General features: G+C 26.2%; 1 long non-coding RNA gene and 1 pseudogene across 1 annotated transcript; one reads left to right on the forward strand and one right to left on the reverse strand.

Moving 5' to 3' along the window:
- Nucleotides 1-725: 725 nt before the first annotated feature.
- Nucleotides 726-2,290, reverse strand: LOC111628125 (annotated as a pseudogene).
- Nucleotides 2,291-3,699: 1,409 nt separating this feature from the next.
- LOC111628120 lies at nt 3,700-5,058 on the forward strand. Its single transcript, XR_002757124.1, has 2 exons — nt 3,700-3,922; nt 4,920-5,058. It is a non-coding gene; the product is annotated as an uncharacterized LOC111628120 (long non-coding RNA).
- Nucleotides 5,059-16,081: the final 11,023 nt, after the last annotated feature.

Consider the following 16,081-nt stretch of genomic DNA (forward strand, 5'->3'; position numbering starts at 1 on the left):
TTAAGCTTATAAATATATATGTGAAAACAAGTAATATCTATTATAAAAGCTCAGAAAAAAATTTGATAGCATAATTTCAAAAAGTATAAAAATTCCATTATCCCTTACATTATATATTTTATTTCTAAAGCAATAATACTTTATTAGTGTATCCGAACTTAAAAACATCAGAATTTAGCATAACATTATGCTTTAAAGGAAGACATTTAATGTTTAATTTGTATGTAAATTTGTCGCCATCAATACAGCATTAAATCAATTAGGCACACATATCTTTCATTGTTAAAGTAGGAAGATCATAAAAGATGGAACTTCTCAACATCTCTCCTCTTTATACCTATCAGTGAGTTTACAGAGGACACTGGCATCAAATGAGAAATCGTTATTTCCTATTATGGTAAATGCTTGGTTAACTCATACTGTGCAGGAGAAAGACAGAAGCACATGAATTGGATAATTAGTTTAAGATAGGTGCGGTAAAGAAAACAATCATCGATTTGAAAATAAGCACATGTAAATATTGGAAACAATGTTCAATTGTATCTATAAATTTTTATTCGCTATTTTATAAACGTTTAGATAAATTTATATTAATGGATTATTAAACCCGTATAACACTAATCAGAGAAAAATTTTTTTAACTTTGAATTGAGAGTGAGTGTTTGCTAATTGTAGACATGAATTGCAGTTGTGCTTGCTGTCATCAAGGTCATTTGAGGTGTGCATTTCTTTTGTAATGAAGAGGCTGGAAAGATTGATATGTTGGAACTTGATGAGAAAGTTAATGTTCGTTCTCTTGTCTAGTATGAACAGGCAATGAGATTGTTCTGGCAAAGTGCATGTTGTCTCTTGTTTCACCACTCTTGTTTGTTGAAAAGCTACATGGTGGAGTACATTTTTGTGCCTTTGTGCTGAAACATTTGTGGTATCAGCAATAGTTGTTGATACTATGGCAGGTTGAACTGTTGCGGGAGAGTCAAGGGAAATGGACACTGTGATCCAGATGTGCCTGCATTAGTTTATTGATTCACTTGTTGAGTTTGTCTATTTCAACTAGTATTTTGCTGGTTATGGTATTGGATTTCTTTGGTTGTGATACTGAAGCTATTGTTGCTGGGGTTACTTCCATCATGCGGTCTGCTACTTCTGCTGCTTTGTCTACATTGAGTGAAGTAGTGGCAGCTAGGATAGACTGGATGGAAGTTGGAAGGTGTTGTATGACTAATTCTAGCATAACTGCATCCAAAATTTGAAAATTTGCTGCCTGACAGCCAAAACATGTAGTAGTTTGGAGGATTTGTGATCTCATAGCTATTCTCATACCAATAGTTTTCATATCACCTGTTGAGATGATTTTCCAGATCATTTGATAAGTTCCACCTTTATGTGACTGTACAGGTTCGTACAGTCTGGAGGGATGATAATGTCTCTAACCATTGATACAACTTCTGGTGGTAAATGAGACACAACATAGTTGAACTTTGTGGCACTTTCCATGATTGGCTTTGGGGATACAAATGCAAATGTGCTTTCACACATGTAAAACCATAAGACTGGGTCAGGAAAATTGTATGGAGGGTTTTTTACTGCATCAGTCTTGGCCATGATCCAACGACTGAGGTGTTTTGAGGAAAGAGGAACAACATACCTGATGAAGATTCTCAAAAGGTGGATTTTGTTCTTCTTCTTAGTTGAATTACGTTTCTAGTCCGGCTCACCAAATGTAGTGGTTCTACTACTGTTGTCTTATTTTTGTCAATATTCATGATAGAATGAATGACACAAAGGTTATAACACAACTGCTAAGTTTATTGTCTTCATTGCAAAATCTATACATTAGTCTGGTTGTCATGGCTAACAACTAACAACTACTAATGATGCTCACTGGATGTGTTTGGACTTGTTTTTGGAACTGATAATGCATACCACCTGAGGTTTGTTGCTTGTTGTCACAACAGTTCAGATGTGGAAGGTAGCATTTGCTACAAGATAAATAAATATCTATATATAAATTTATTGCATAATAGCTTGTTTTTCTTTTTCCTCCTTTATCTTTAAGTAAAACTTTTATAGTTCTTTTAGAATGATTGATGTGGGATAATATTTCAAAAAGAATCATCTGATTTAAAATGATTATATTATGAAATGTAATAAAGATACATACTTAAGATTAATTTTATATTACAAGGCTAATCTCCAAGTTTTTTACATACTAAATCATAGGTGTTCAATAACCCTTTAGATGTTTAGTATATGTCCAAATGGTAGTGAAATTCGTCCTAAATTTTTGCAAGCATGTCTGGATCCACTGCTGTCACCACTGCTGTTTTGTGGTTTTGCAGTTCGACCACTGTAGCTGGAAGAGGAGGGACATAAACAGAGTCTTTTATCCCCCATGAGAAAAAATCACAAACCACGAGGTCCGGTGACCTAGGAAGCCAGTTATGTAAAACTGAATCATTAGGTCCCATACATTTGATCCATTGTTGGGGAATCTGTGTGTTAAAAAATTCTTGAACTTCCAGGCTCCAGTGTGGTGGTGCCCTGTCCTACTGGAAAATGAAGTCATCTGAATCAGTGCTTAACTGTGAGAAAAGCCAGTTTTCAAGCATATCAAGATATATGATTCCCGAAAATATGGAAGTGACAGGTGAACAAAGCATGTGGTGCTTCCAATCAGTAATTGCGTAAAACTCGAGAATTTCCTCTTTCTAACAGTACATTGTTTGATCGAAATAGATTAAAAGGTGAATAGTTATGAATTTTTAAATTGGATGATTCTTTTTGAAACACCCTGTAGCCCTGTATTATCCCGCATCAATCACTCTACTCACAATAGAGGATGCTGAATTGAGATTCTGACTTTGCATATTAAAAATAAAAGCTCTCCATATTTAAAAGTTAAATCCAAAATTGAAAATCAAAAAAGTTAAAAAGTTTTGTACACAAACTAACATTCGGGTATGAAACAAAACCAATTTCACAAATAGCTTCTATTAATATACCGTACTTATGTAATAGGATAATAAAATACAGTACTGTACTGTAATATTGTAATCATGCTAAAAGACAGACAGATTTTTGTATTTTCCTGGATAATTCTTGTGATTATTTACATAGCAGTTAAATGTAATCTATTTTGTTGTACATATTGGGCTTATTTTCTGATAAAACCACTTAAAGCCACTTTGTTAAAAGATGGTTAAGCTATTTCTGTTTTAAGTTAGCCACTGCACACTACTAGTACAGTGAGATGCTGAGTGCTGAAAACTGAAGTTAAGATGGTTGCCATCATAAATTATATGCATATTATGTATTTAAAATGAAGAGTGTGATATATGAAAATCTATTTTAAACTTGTATTTTAATTTAGAGTAAAGTTTTGTTTTTAATTTTAAATGAATAATTTAAAATTTTATTTTTTATTGACTGTAAATTTGCTAAACAGTTGAAGCAATCACATTTTGATAACTTTAGATATTTTGGATTGCCATTGAAAATAGTTAAAATTACTAAAATACAATAGCCTATTAAAATGTAATCATTATAAAATTGATTCTATTAGGAAAACTTATAAGCATAAAAATTATTATTATTTGTGATTGTTTACTTTGCTGTTTATAAAAAACAATTTGTATCTAAATCACATACATATTCTTTTTATTTTTACAATACAAATTATTATTATTTACAGAGAAATCCTGAAAAAGTGTATAATCGTGGGAAAATTTTACTGAAATTAGTAACTCCATTCAAGATATCAACAAAAGGCCATGTAGATTTAAAATCATTGTATAAGTTTGGAAGATGGCTTCATTCTAAAATAGAAATACTGAAAACTAGAATTCATTCAGTTAAAAGAGATCGTAATCATCCTATTAAACAAATTATGAAATCTCTTAGAAAAATTACAAGAAGAGAGGTAATTTAAATTAGTGTAATTTTTATATTTTAAAAACATTCTCCAGACAGCCAATTTACAACATTAACAAAAAAAGTGTTATATAGAATTTAAAAAATATTATATATTATGTACTATTTAATGTGTTTTAATTAATAGAATACTTAGTAATAATTGATGTAAAGCGTTTTTTAATACAGCATATAGATGAGCAAGTTATAAATATTTATATGTTTTTTAAAACAAATGCAGAAATTTATAGAATCAAACTAAGATTTTGTTTGTAATTGATTCAATTCCATAAATTACAGTTCAGGCACTATTTAAATGAAGAATTCTAGAAATTAAGGAAAAATTTGCAAGAAATGTTATGAGTTCTGAAAAGTGATTAAACGGAAAGAAATGAGAAAGGATTTGGGGTTGAAACATCTGAAAATTATTGGAAAGAGCAATGAATAATCAGGAAACATACAGATAAACCATCATGAATTTATCTTGACCATAAATGGCTCTTCAAATTTGGTGTTTGAAGAGCCACTTAGGGTCACAGTCTTTTCTATAATTACATCTAATGAAGAGCTGATGTAAATAAAATGGAAGAAACAGAATATTTGAGATGTCTTCTACACTGCATGATGACAAGTGTTCAATGATGTAGAACAGTGGTGTCCAAATGTCTCCTGGCCAAATCCAGCCCTCAATACACATTAACCCAGCTTGTAAAAATTTTTGACACATCAATTATGATAGAAATAGACCTACTTTTTGTATATTTGGAATATACAAAATATTTGTGGCTTACCTATCTACAGTTTGGCTAGCCAGTCAAAAAGTTTGAGAACCACTGATGTAGGGTATATGGTACTGTAGTATGGGTTATGAAAAGCTTTTTATTACCATTCTAGCAATTTATGAAGGTTATATGAGGCCTCAAGCTTTAATGAAATTGCATAAAATTATGGTAAATAATGTTATTAAAGCTACCAATTTTTGAAATATAAATTTTGTTATTTTACAGGAAGAATATTTTAAAAGAATGTATAGTCAGGCTGAAGAAAATTTGAAAGAAATTCGACATCTTCTCAATCCATTTGTAGAACCTACTGTTGAAATGCTTTATAATATCAAAGAAATAATTATTGTTAATGCACATCACTTATTTTATAACTATGAAGCATATACAGTAGGAGGTAAATATTTTTCATAAAGTTTCTTTCTTATAATATAAAAAAATTTAATTAAAACTTATAGTTTTTCTCAAATATAACAATCTATCATTAATATTTTCAATAATAATTATTTGTTTTGATGATATGAAACCGTGCTTTACAATTTGTTTATGCTTCTAACACAATAAAGTGCTATAAATTAAGACACTTGGCGGGTTTTCTCATCTTTATTTAGTTGATACGTGTGAACATTTTACACGTTTCGGGCTCTTAAGCCCCTCTTCAGCCAACTAAAACATTAAAAAAGAATATAACATACATATAAAAAACACAAGTTTTGTAGAATTCATAAAAATCTAAAACANTGTTTCTATATATTATTTAGATATTATATTATTCAAATAAACATATTTATAATTAAAAGACATTAAAATTATTTAAATTTTTTTAAGGGTAACAATAAAAAAATTTATTGCGAAAATCTTGTACGAAATAATTATTTATGCGAAATAATTAAAACACAAACAAGAAGTAATCCATTAAGATAAATATTGAATTATATAAATAATGTTATAAATTTATTATATCTTACTTTATAAAATAATGAAAGCAGAGTTATCTTCCACTAATCTATGTTGGAAGGATTACGACTTTATTAATTTTCTAAGTATTTATAGTTAATCGGATTTAAAATAAATTATAAAATAACATCTAAAATATAAATATAAGAAAATTAACTTAAAGTATTTATTTAATACATATCATATGTTAATTGAGATTTAACCGAAATTATTAATTATTAATAATAAAAAAAATTTAGTTTGTGAAAATAAGCTAAAAAATATTTAAAAAATTGGATTTAAAATTAATATTAAGTTTGCTTTTTTCTCCATAAAATTGTACAGATAAAAAAGTGTAAAGCAATTTTTTTCAGAAAAAGGCTACAGAAATTACTGACGAAAACTTTAGAGGAACGAAATAATTTTTTATACCAATTAATATCAATTTTTAAAAATACTAAGATATAAAAAAATTTTAAAAATTAAAAATTCTTTTCGTTGGAGAAAAATTGATTATTATAAACCGCAGATGAGACTTAATGCTAAAAATTAAAAAGAGGAAAGCCGAACTTACCTATTTTAATAACTTCTGGTAACGAAGCGGTAGTGACCAGCAAAGAACAAATTGGTATAAATTTAGTCCAAATGCGAAACTTTGCTTGAAACATTTTAGCAAAGTTCCTACGGACTAAATGTTTAACGGTATACTTCACTTTAAGTAGGAAAACTCCTGTAATTCTCTGACAGCTTGTTGCTTAGAAGGATCAGTTGCTACCCGGGTAGGTCCTAGTGTCTATTCACTGTAAGCTCTGTAGTCAGACTGAAGTGATGGGACGACCGCTCCTTTTGCCTCACTGCGCCTGCGTTGAACGTCGACAACGCAGAGTGTGTGATGAGGTATTTCGTCTTGGGATGGCGTATAGGCGATAACAAGTGCAATTAGATGTGTTATATGATACCAATGTTGAAAGAAGGTATAGCAAACAATAGTCTCTGTCGATTAGGTTGATAAAGGGTAAGAATTGCTGAAAGATCATCTACATAAGTGAAGTAATTAATTTAAATTGAAAGAGAAACTTAACCCATTCAGAGAATCTGCTTCTGTTGTAGTTAGAAGAGAAAAATATAATTTGCTATTAACATTAGAATTTAATATGATTAATAATGTTTATCGTCATATGATATTTCTTAAATTATATTTATTTTACGGTTAATATGGCCGTACAGACTAAATATCTTAAAGGAATTTCTTGACAAATATTAGCTATATCCAACCTTGGAATGCCGACCATATTATAGAAGAGAGATGTTTTGAAGGAATTTTTACAATATCTTTTAAATTTATTTTTAAAATATCAAATAAAATTTTAGAACTGTTATATAAATAAATACATCTACTTCAAATCATGCATATGTGTATTTAATCTTTATATATATTGTAACTATGATTGGGTTGGAAATATAGGCTATATTATAGAAAATAAAGTATAAAGAGAAAAAATTAAGGTTTTTTTGACGTTGTATTGATGTTGTTGACAAGTGTTACTGGAATTGAAAACTATATATAGAAAAAATTTCACAAATAAATTTTCACAAGGGTAATTGAAACAGTTTTATCTTAAATATCATTTATAAACTATAGTTTAGTGTAATAGTCGATTTTATTGATTGTGATTGATGGATGGCTTTTCTCAGGAGGAAGATAACCATTCAAACACATTAACCAATATAACTTATACGATCATTTCTGATGATTAGAAATAGTATTATGTCACACGGTTATATCTGTACAGGCGGTCTTGTTAGAGAAGATGGTTCCACTTTGGATTGATGGGTCAGATTGTAAAAGGAATCGGTCGTTTGTTTTCTTTGGGTATTCTGTTGCAGACAGCTTTCCAGATCTGAAAGGTATCTATGTTCTAGAATAGGTAAAAAAAAACTATCACTTAATGATGTTGTGTTGACTGTTAGAATCTGACATATCAAAAGAATCAATGAGGATAGACACTGCATGAAATTAGTTGTGATAATAATCAATATTCTTCATTATGACAAACAAATGATCGAATCTTTAGATATTTTATGTTTTATTGTTTAAAATGCAATAAAATTGTTTTGAAAATTAAATATTTTTGAAATAAAAACGATATAAAGAATATAAATATATTTATTTAATTTATCAGATCAATTGAGTTTCGTTCTCCAAGAACTTACAGAAATGACTTATTTATTGCATAATTAATCATATAAGAAAGCCTACGATTAAATATATCTAATTATCTCACTTAATAGGGTTATAAAATTGCTATAAATACGTTCCTAAGTATCAAGATAACAACTTAATAGCTTATTTTCTGGTTTCTTATTCGAATAGATTGAAAATAAACTTAATATGAAAGTGAATGAATTGCTTAATTATCTATTGATAGCTTGACAAATCTAAAATATGATTATAATTCCTGTTTATTTTCCTCAACAACATTGTTTAAATTATTGCGTTGAAAATCATCAAACTACATACATTAAGCTATAATAAGTATTGTTCTTACATCCTATAATCAATACTTTTGTAAATTATACAAACACAAGATTTCAATTTATTTACATAATCGAATTTTGATCGAATCTTAAACTAATGCACATTTAATAATCATTTTGTAATTATTAATCCGCGTCAAAAATTATCCGAAATAAAGGAATAAAAGTTTAAGTGTAAATATTTACTTTATTTATTTTTATATTTTAATATAAATGTTTTAATATATTGATATATTAAAGGACAAAGGCAATTATAATAATTCATGCCAAAGAAGGATGAAATGCTAATCTTCTTTCAGATCAATCTAAATTATTACTTGTGTGCAATATTTGTTATATATTTTTCCGTATATTTTAAAGAAAATACGAGTATTTTATGATAAAAAAAATTATCATCGTTTAACAAAAATCAATGCTTGCTACCGACCTCATCAAATAAAATTTTATGTAAAACTATTTAAGTTAATGCATCAATTTTTCTTTTCGGTTGCAATCTCTTAATTATGGACATTACCATATAGACGCCATTACAATATGTTTAACTAGTTAATTTGTATTTTACTTTCTCTTTTTTCAAATATATTTTATTTTTTAGATAAGATTCGAAATCTACAAAACTGTAAAAGTTTTATTTTTATATTTAAAAAAATATATATTTGTAAGTAGAAAGTAGTTTATAGATCCCAATGCATTCTTACATTAATGATATCTGATAAAAAAGCTGTATTATTTAAGATAATGTTAGACATTAGTTTTGATTCATTATATATTTTCCGACACTTTAAGTCTTGCAAAAATGAGTCAAATATAGAGATAGTAAATAGGAATATAGTCGTTACATTTATAAAGGAATGTTACATATAGACGGAGTTTATCACTGTGACTATCAAAACGAAGACGATATCATTGGAATATTCTTATTCTATACAACAAAACAAACGATAACATTTTCTCGGAGAAACAGAAATACATTGACATTGAAGGATGATCTACCATTGTTTCTCTGTTATCTGGACGATGTTGCAACCACGAATGTCCAACAGGGTTGATTTCTCGATAGCAATGAAGGTAATGCTAAAGTATCTATTACGTCTCTACATGAGATATGACGTATATTATATATTTCATGATTAAATTGCTTAAATGGTTAATTTTATAAATATATTTATACTTATTAATCAATAAGTATAAATATATAATCAAATACATCAGAGTTAATCAAAGTAAATCAGAGTTAAATCAAAGTAAGCCGTATTTTTCTTTTTAAAATTATTATAGAAATAATGTAGATCATTTTATCGGTTAAATTATTTTAGCCAAAAATTAAATAAACATTTTAAAAGTGTCAAAGTACATCAATAATAAGAGTATTGATTATAAAAATCTAGAGTAATTTTTAAGTCGAAAAAATTCATTGTCTAGACTGCTTCATAGTTTTATTTCAGACTCAATCATTGATTCTTTAATTTTTTTCGCGTTACGATTCTTTAATTTTTTAATATTTGTAAGACAAAAAATACTTAGGTAGTAATTTAAAAAATTTATAAAATTAATTAATAAATGTTATAATAAATTTTAAAATTTTTATTAATTAGAGTAATATAAACATTCAAAATACTAGTTTAATTTTTATACTAAAAGGTTACAACAGAATTTTACATATATTAAAATGACATGTTTTCAATGTACTTGCAGTATTGTATTTTTAATTATGAATTATGCCATTTTATATAATTTCTAATATAAATTATTTATGACAAACCTTTCTAATTTTTATTGAGATCGAATTTAATATATTCTTAATATAATATTTTGTTTATAAATATTAATGTAGATCTTTCCAAATTCATTAAAAGCAAGATACATTTTAATGCCATTAAGAAATTCTCCTATTTCTTAATGACATTAAAAAAAACTTCTTATTTCTTAATGGAATTAAAATGCATCTTGTTTTTAATAGATTCAGTAAGATCTATATTAATATTTATATACAGAATATTATATTAAGAATATCTTATTTCATCTCATTACAAATTAGAAAGTTTTGACATAAATAATATATTTACAATTATGTAAAATGATATAAATATTTGTAAATATTTTGTGTTTCCGTGCACTAAAAGAAATTCATTTCAATATAAGCAAGCAGCATAAAAAAAATTTAGTTCAAGTCGAATCCGTTACTTAGAAAATCCTATCTAAATTGCTGATATAATAGATAAAGGATAAACTATAATACTTTTACAGTATAGTATACAAAAAGCTGATCAGAAATTATTTCAAATTGATTAGGTCTACATTTAATATTGAGCTAATATAATAGCATTAATCTGACATATTAAACTATTAAAATAGCTGTAAAGCAGTTATTACAATGTCAAACAAATTTATTTTCTGTTCTATTTTAACGTGTACTAAATATATTTTTCGCTTCTTTTCCCATAATTTTAGAAATTTGAAATAAAATATTTGTTTCCACTTCTAGACATCATTTACTCTAAATGGTCTTCTCAATACTTTCGGATTGTATAAAAATATTTTTTAAACATTTGTATTANGAGAAACTTAACCCATTCAGAGAATCTGCTTCTGTTGTAGTTAGAAGAGAAAAATATAATTTGCTATTAACATTAGAATTTAATATGATTAATAATGTTTATCGTCATATGATATTTCTTAAATTATATTTATTTTACGGTTAATATGGCCGTACAGACTAAATATCTTAAAGGAATTTCTTGACAAATATTAGCTATATCCAACCTTGGAATGCCGACCATATTATAGAAGAGAGATGTTTTGAAGGAATTTTTACAATATCTTTTAAATTTATTTTTAAAATATCAAATAAAATTTTAGAACTGTTATATAAATAAATACATCTACTTCAAATCATGCATATGTGTATTTAATCTTTATATATATTGTAACTATGATTGGGTTGGAAATATAGGCTATATTATAGAAAATAAAGTATAAAGAGAAAAAATTAAGGTTTTTTTGACGTTGTATTGATGTTGTTGACAAGTGTTACTGGAATTGAAAACTATATATAGAAAAAATTTCACAAATAAATTTTCACAAGGGTAATTGAAACAGTTTTATCTTAAATATCATTTATAAACTATAGTTTAGTGTAATAGTCGATTTTATTGATTGTGATTGATGGATGGCTTTTCTCAGGAGGAAGATAACCATTCAAACACATTAACCAATATAACTTATACGATCATTTCTGATGATTAGAAATAGTATTATGTCACACGGTTATATCTGTACAGGCGGTCTTGTTAGAGAAGATGGTTCCACTTTGGATTGATGGGTCAGATTGTAAAAGGAATCGGTCGTTTGTTTTCTTTGGGTATTCTGTTGCAGACAGCTTTCCAGATCTGAAAGGTATCTATGTTCTAGAATAGGTAAAAAAAAACTATCACTTAATGATGTTGTGTTGACTGTTAGAATCTGACATATCAAAAGAATCAATGAGGATAGACACTGCATGAAATTAGTTGTGATAATAATCAATATTCTTCATTATGACAAACAAATGATCGAATCTTTAGATATTTTATGTTTTATTGTTTAAAATGCAATAAAATTGTTTTGAAAATTAAATATTTTTGAAATAAAAACGATATAAAGAATATAAATATATTTATACTTATTAATCAATAAGTATAAATATATAATCAAATACATCAGAGTTAATCAAAGTAAATCAGAGTTAAATCAAAGTAAGCCGTATTTTTCTTTTTAAAATTATTATAGAAATAATGTAGATCATTTTATCGGTTAAATTATTTTAGCCAAAAATTAAATAAACATTTTAAAAGTGTCAAAGTACATCAATAATAAGAGTATTGATTATAAAAATCTAGAGTAATTTTTAAGTCGAAAAAATTCATTGTCTAGACTGCTTAATAGTTTTATTTCAGACTCAATCATTGATTCTTTAATTTTTTTCGCGTTACGATTCTTTAATTTTTTAATATTTGTTGTTGACAAGTGTTACTGGAATTGAAAACTATATATAGAAAAAATTTCACAAATAAATTTTCACAAGGGTAATTGAAACAGTTTTATCTTAAATTGTTAATACAGACATAGAAAAACAATCCACAAAAAACATGCCAATCAAATAATTAATATATAATTATTTCCAATGAAGACGAAGTTTGAATGTGAAAAAAAAATTGATGCATCTGATAAAAACTTATGAATTAAACTGAAATGATTAATAAATTAGGACATACACTGAGTAATATCCTAAACCATAATTATTATTATTAATGATTCATCTAATTAAAGATATATTAAATCTAATATTACAGAAAACAAAATACAATGAATACATACAATACCGTTGAAACAAGAATGAATTCTTCAGTTACAGCAGAATACAAAAGTAACTTAAAATATTTATAATTAAAAAAATATTTATCTAGACAGAAGTAAGATATTCTCGATAAATATACTTGCAGTAATATGTCTTACTAATTTTAATTATATTATGCAACTGTTGATTTTTATACAGTTTTGAAATAAAGTACAAAACATTAGAACAAATGTCTTTGATTTCAAATTATATGTTAACTTAACTACAAGATATTTGACCTTTCTGCATGAAAATATCTATGAATCACACTGAATACTGAAACTGTTTACTAAATATTCCAATTAATAAAATATAAATACTCAAATTATTCTTCCTACTAAGAATGTGAACAATATAATAAATTGCCCTCTGTAAAATAATGAGATAAACATTTAAAATTGTATACTTATTTCTCTTTTATTGAATGGTAGATTTTTTAATTAATATCTAATCGAATATATATTGAAAGCTAAGTGATTAATAATGTATTGTAAACGATATAATAATATATGATCCAATAAATAGATAACTCTGATATTTCTGACATTTGATTTGTTATAAATTTTTAGGAACACACTATAGAGTTTAGAACTTATTTATTTTACAATATAAATGATTATATTTTGAAAGGTATAAGTTTAATAAATAACTATGTAATACTGTATTTGAAATATAAGTCATTATTCTTTATTATCGTTAAAAGATATTTAGACATTTTGATCCATATTTTATATATTATTTTTTATATATTTGGAAGTAAAATTATGTCACTACTCATANTTATTTTAGGATCAAATGCATTAAAATAATCAATAGAAGGTTATTCACTTCGTAAACTTTATAGAAATAAATATCTAGAAAATTCTCAATATAAAAGCTATAATTTTTATTTACACATTTTATTTTTACTTTCTCCAGTTTGCAATATATTTAATGAAAGTATTATTTTCAAGAAAAATTGATATAAGACAATAAAATACTTCTAAACTTTCCAGAATACGCTTTGACTTGCATTGGACGATATTTCTACGTGTGATAATTTAATGTATAGGCTGTAATTCAAAAACTAGACCTAGAAAAACAATTTTGGTGTCAAAAATTTAATATATTATACTGTGACAACCACTATTGTTTTCCACAATGAACCAGAAACAGAAATGAAAGTTATATAAATTTTTTCGATTATGTTGAGCAGCAGGTTTCAATAACACTAGAAAATGTTGAGTCCGCCAGAATGTCTAATTTATTACCTAAAAAAATTAATTAAATATTGAAATATTTTAATTTTTGTCCAAACGTTCCGAAAAATACGAAAGTTGTTTTAAACAAGATGCTTAAAGGATTAGTTTTTTTACATTTGAATTTCATTTTCAATTGAACTGTATCTGCTTCATCTATCTTTATCATGCAATGAAAAGTGATCGGTGTGAAATAAAGAATGGGAATCTAAGATAAAATCTAAAAATAATAATAGATTCGAAAGCGCATCTTTCATAACAATAGGATCTTTTACTTTGCAATTAGATAGCAAAAATATATGTGAAATATTTGTGTAGTTGTTGAGGAATTACACTTAAAAATAAAATTTTTGAACTAACAATGGGTATAAAAATACATTATACATCTTAAAAGTTCGAAGTAGTAATAAAAACTATTTTGGCATCAATAATTACTGAATATTATCCAAAATTCAAGAAAAAGCATTGAATTTCAATCAACTTTCTGCATATAATTTATCGAAAGTTATGTAGTTGAAAAATTAAATGTGATTATTTCTTTTATAACAATTGCTATTATCACGTATTGTACAAAAAAAAGACGTAAATACCAAATTACTTATTTAAAATTTATTTTTATTACAACATTGTAATGTTTTCATGTTATAAATGTCATAATAATTTAATTACATGGTTTTCCTTTCATATCTTTTTTCATATAATGCACAATTTTTTTTTATGCATATATTTAAGAAATGCAGATTCATATTTTAAAACTCATAGCTATAGTTCAGCTTATAAATCTATTTTATAATGCATATTTAAAAAGAAAAATAAGAAAAGATATTATAATAAAACTTGGCATGAATAGATGTCAGATTTTATTATATTACACTCTGGCCTTCATTGATTAATCACCTATAATTATTTTAAAATACTAATAAAAAGTTTTATAGTTATTTAAAATATGCAATTGTAGTTTTTGAAGTATGCATTTTCATAACACAGTTTCAACCTATACAAATTTACTAATAAAGTATTTTAATATACCGGTATTAAACTAAGTAATAAGTTACAAAATATATTTTTTAGAAGAAAGGTAAATAACTTAATTCAAAAATAATTAGTGAATTTTCAATTGTGGTTATGGAAGATTGTTTACACGTATTTTTAAATAAATAAATAATGAAAAATATAACTTTGATATAATACTTATTTTTTATATGAAGTATTCGGAAATAATAGGAAGATTTCAAGAATCAACTATTATAAAATATCATGATGATATTCGGTGTCAAGAAAAATTTTCGAACGTCATATTTTTCTGTCCAGTAAAGTAATCCTATTATTATCGTTTATCTTGTGACACTCTAAGCCCTTCTAGAGATTAAAACACTTTGAAAATCCACAAAAGTACCACGACTAGTTAATAAATAACAGGACTTTGGCGGATGAAGCAAAATAACTTCTCGCTTGCTCGCGTGATGCAACCATTTGCCTCACAAGACGTGACTCTTTTACACAACTGCAACCAAGGATCAGATCCCAAGCGGCAGATCGCTCAGCCTGTTGGCATAATTCACCACCAGCCATACCTCTCTGGGACTTAACCGAGTAATTCGTGGTGAGCTAGGTTATGCTCTATATCCATTCAAAATATCCTCCTCCCTTCTAGAAGGAAAATTTCACTTGGGAATTTCTTACAAGACTTTCTGCGTAAAATTTCATCAAATTTTTTTATTTTAGTTTTCTTTCAGGTCAAAACTTTTTTGTACTTAGTTTTTATATCTATAATTTACTGAATTTTAATCGGATAAACAATTGTAAAATGAATAGATCTTTTATATAAACATTCTAACTATATCAGTAGATAATATTTTAAATATTAAAATAAGTAAAGCAGCAAATCCTTTTAATAACTATTATTAATTTATTAACATGTTATGGTAAGTGACATTAATTTACTGATTACATTCGTATACAGTTAGTTATATGGTTGTCTGATTATACTTAACAACAGAAAATGAATAGCAAAAAGTGAATGTGTCAACATTTCCTCTTCCTTCTTTATATTTTCTCAATCATTAGCAATCTTTGCTTCACTTAGAAAAATAAATATTATTTGTAACATGAAATAACTGTAGATGTTAATGCATTACTTTTCAATGTAATGGTCCTTAAGTATAAAAATTATCAAACTAAACTATAGATAATGTATATTTTTATAAGTAATTTATGATTTTTTTCTTTAACAAATATTTAAAAATATTCTTATTAAATAATAATAAATATCACATTTTAATTTCTTTTTAAAAGATCAA

This window comes from Centruroides sculpturatus, unplaced genomic scaffold (assembly GCF_000671375.1).
Source record: "Centruroides sculpturatus isolate CEXI.00-Female unplaced genomic scaffold, Cexi_2.0 scaffold484, whole genome shotgun sequence".
Lineage (NCBI taxonomy): Eukaryota > Metazoa > Arthropoda > Arachnida > Scorpiones > Buthidae > Centruroides > Centruroides sculpturatus.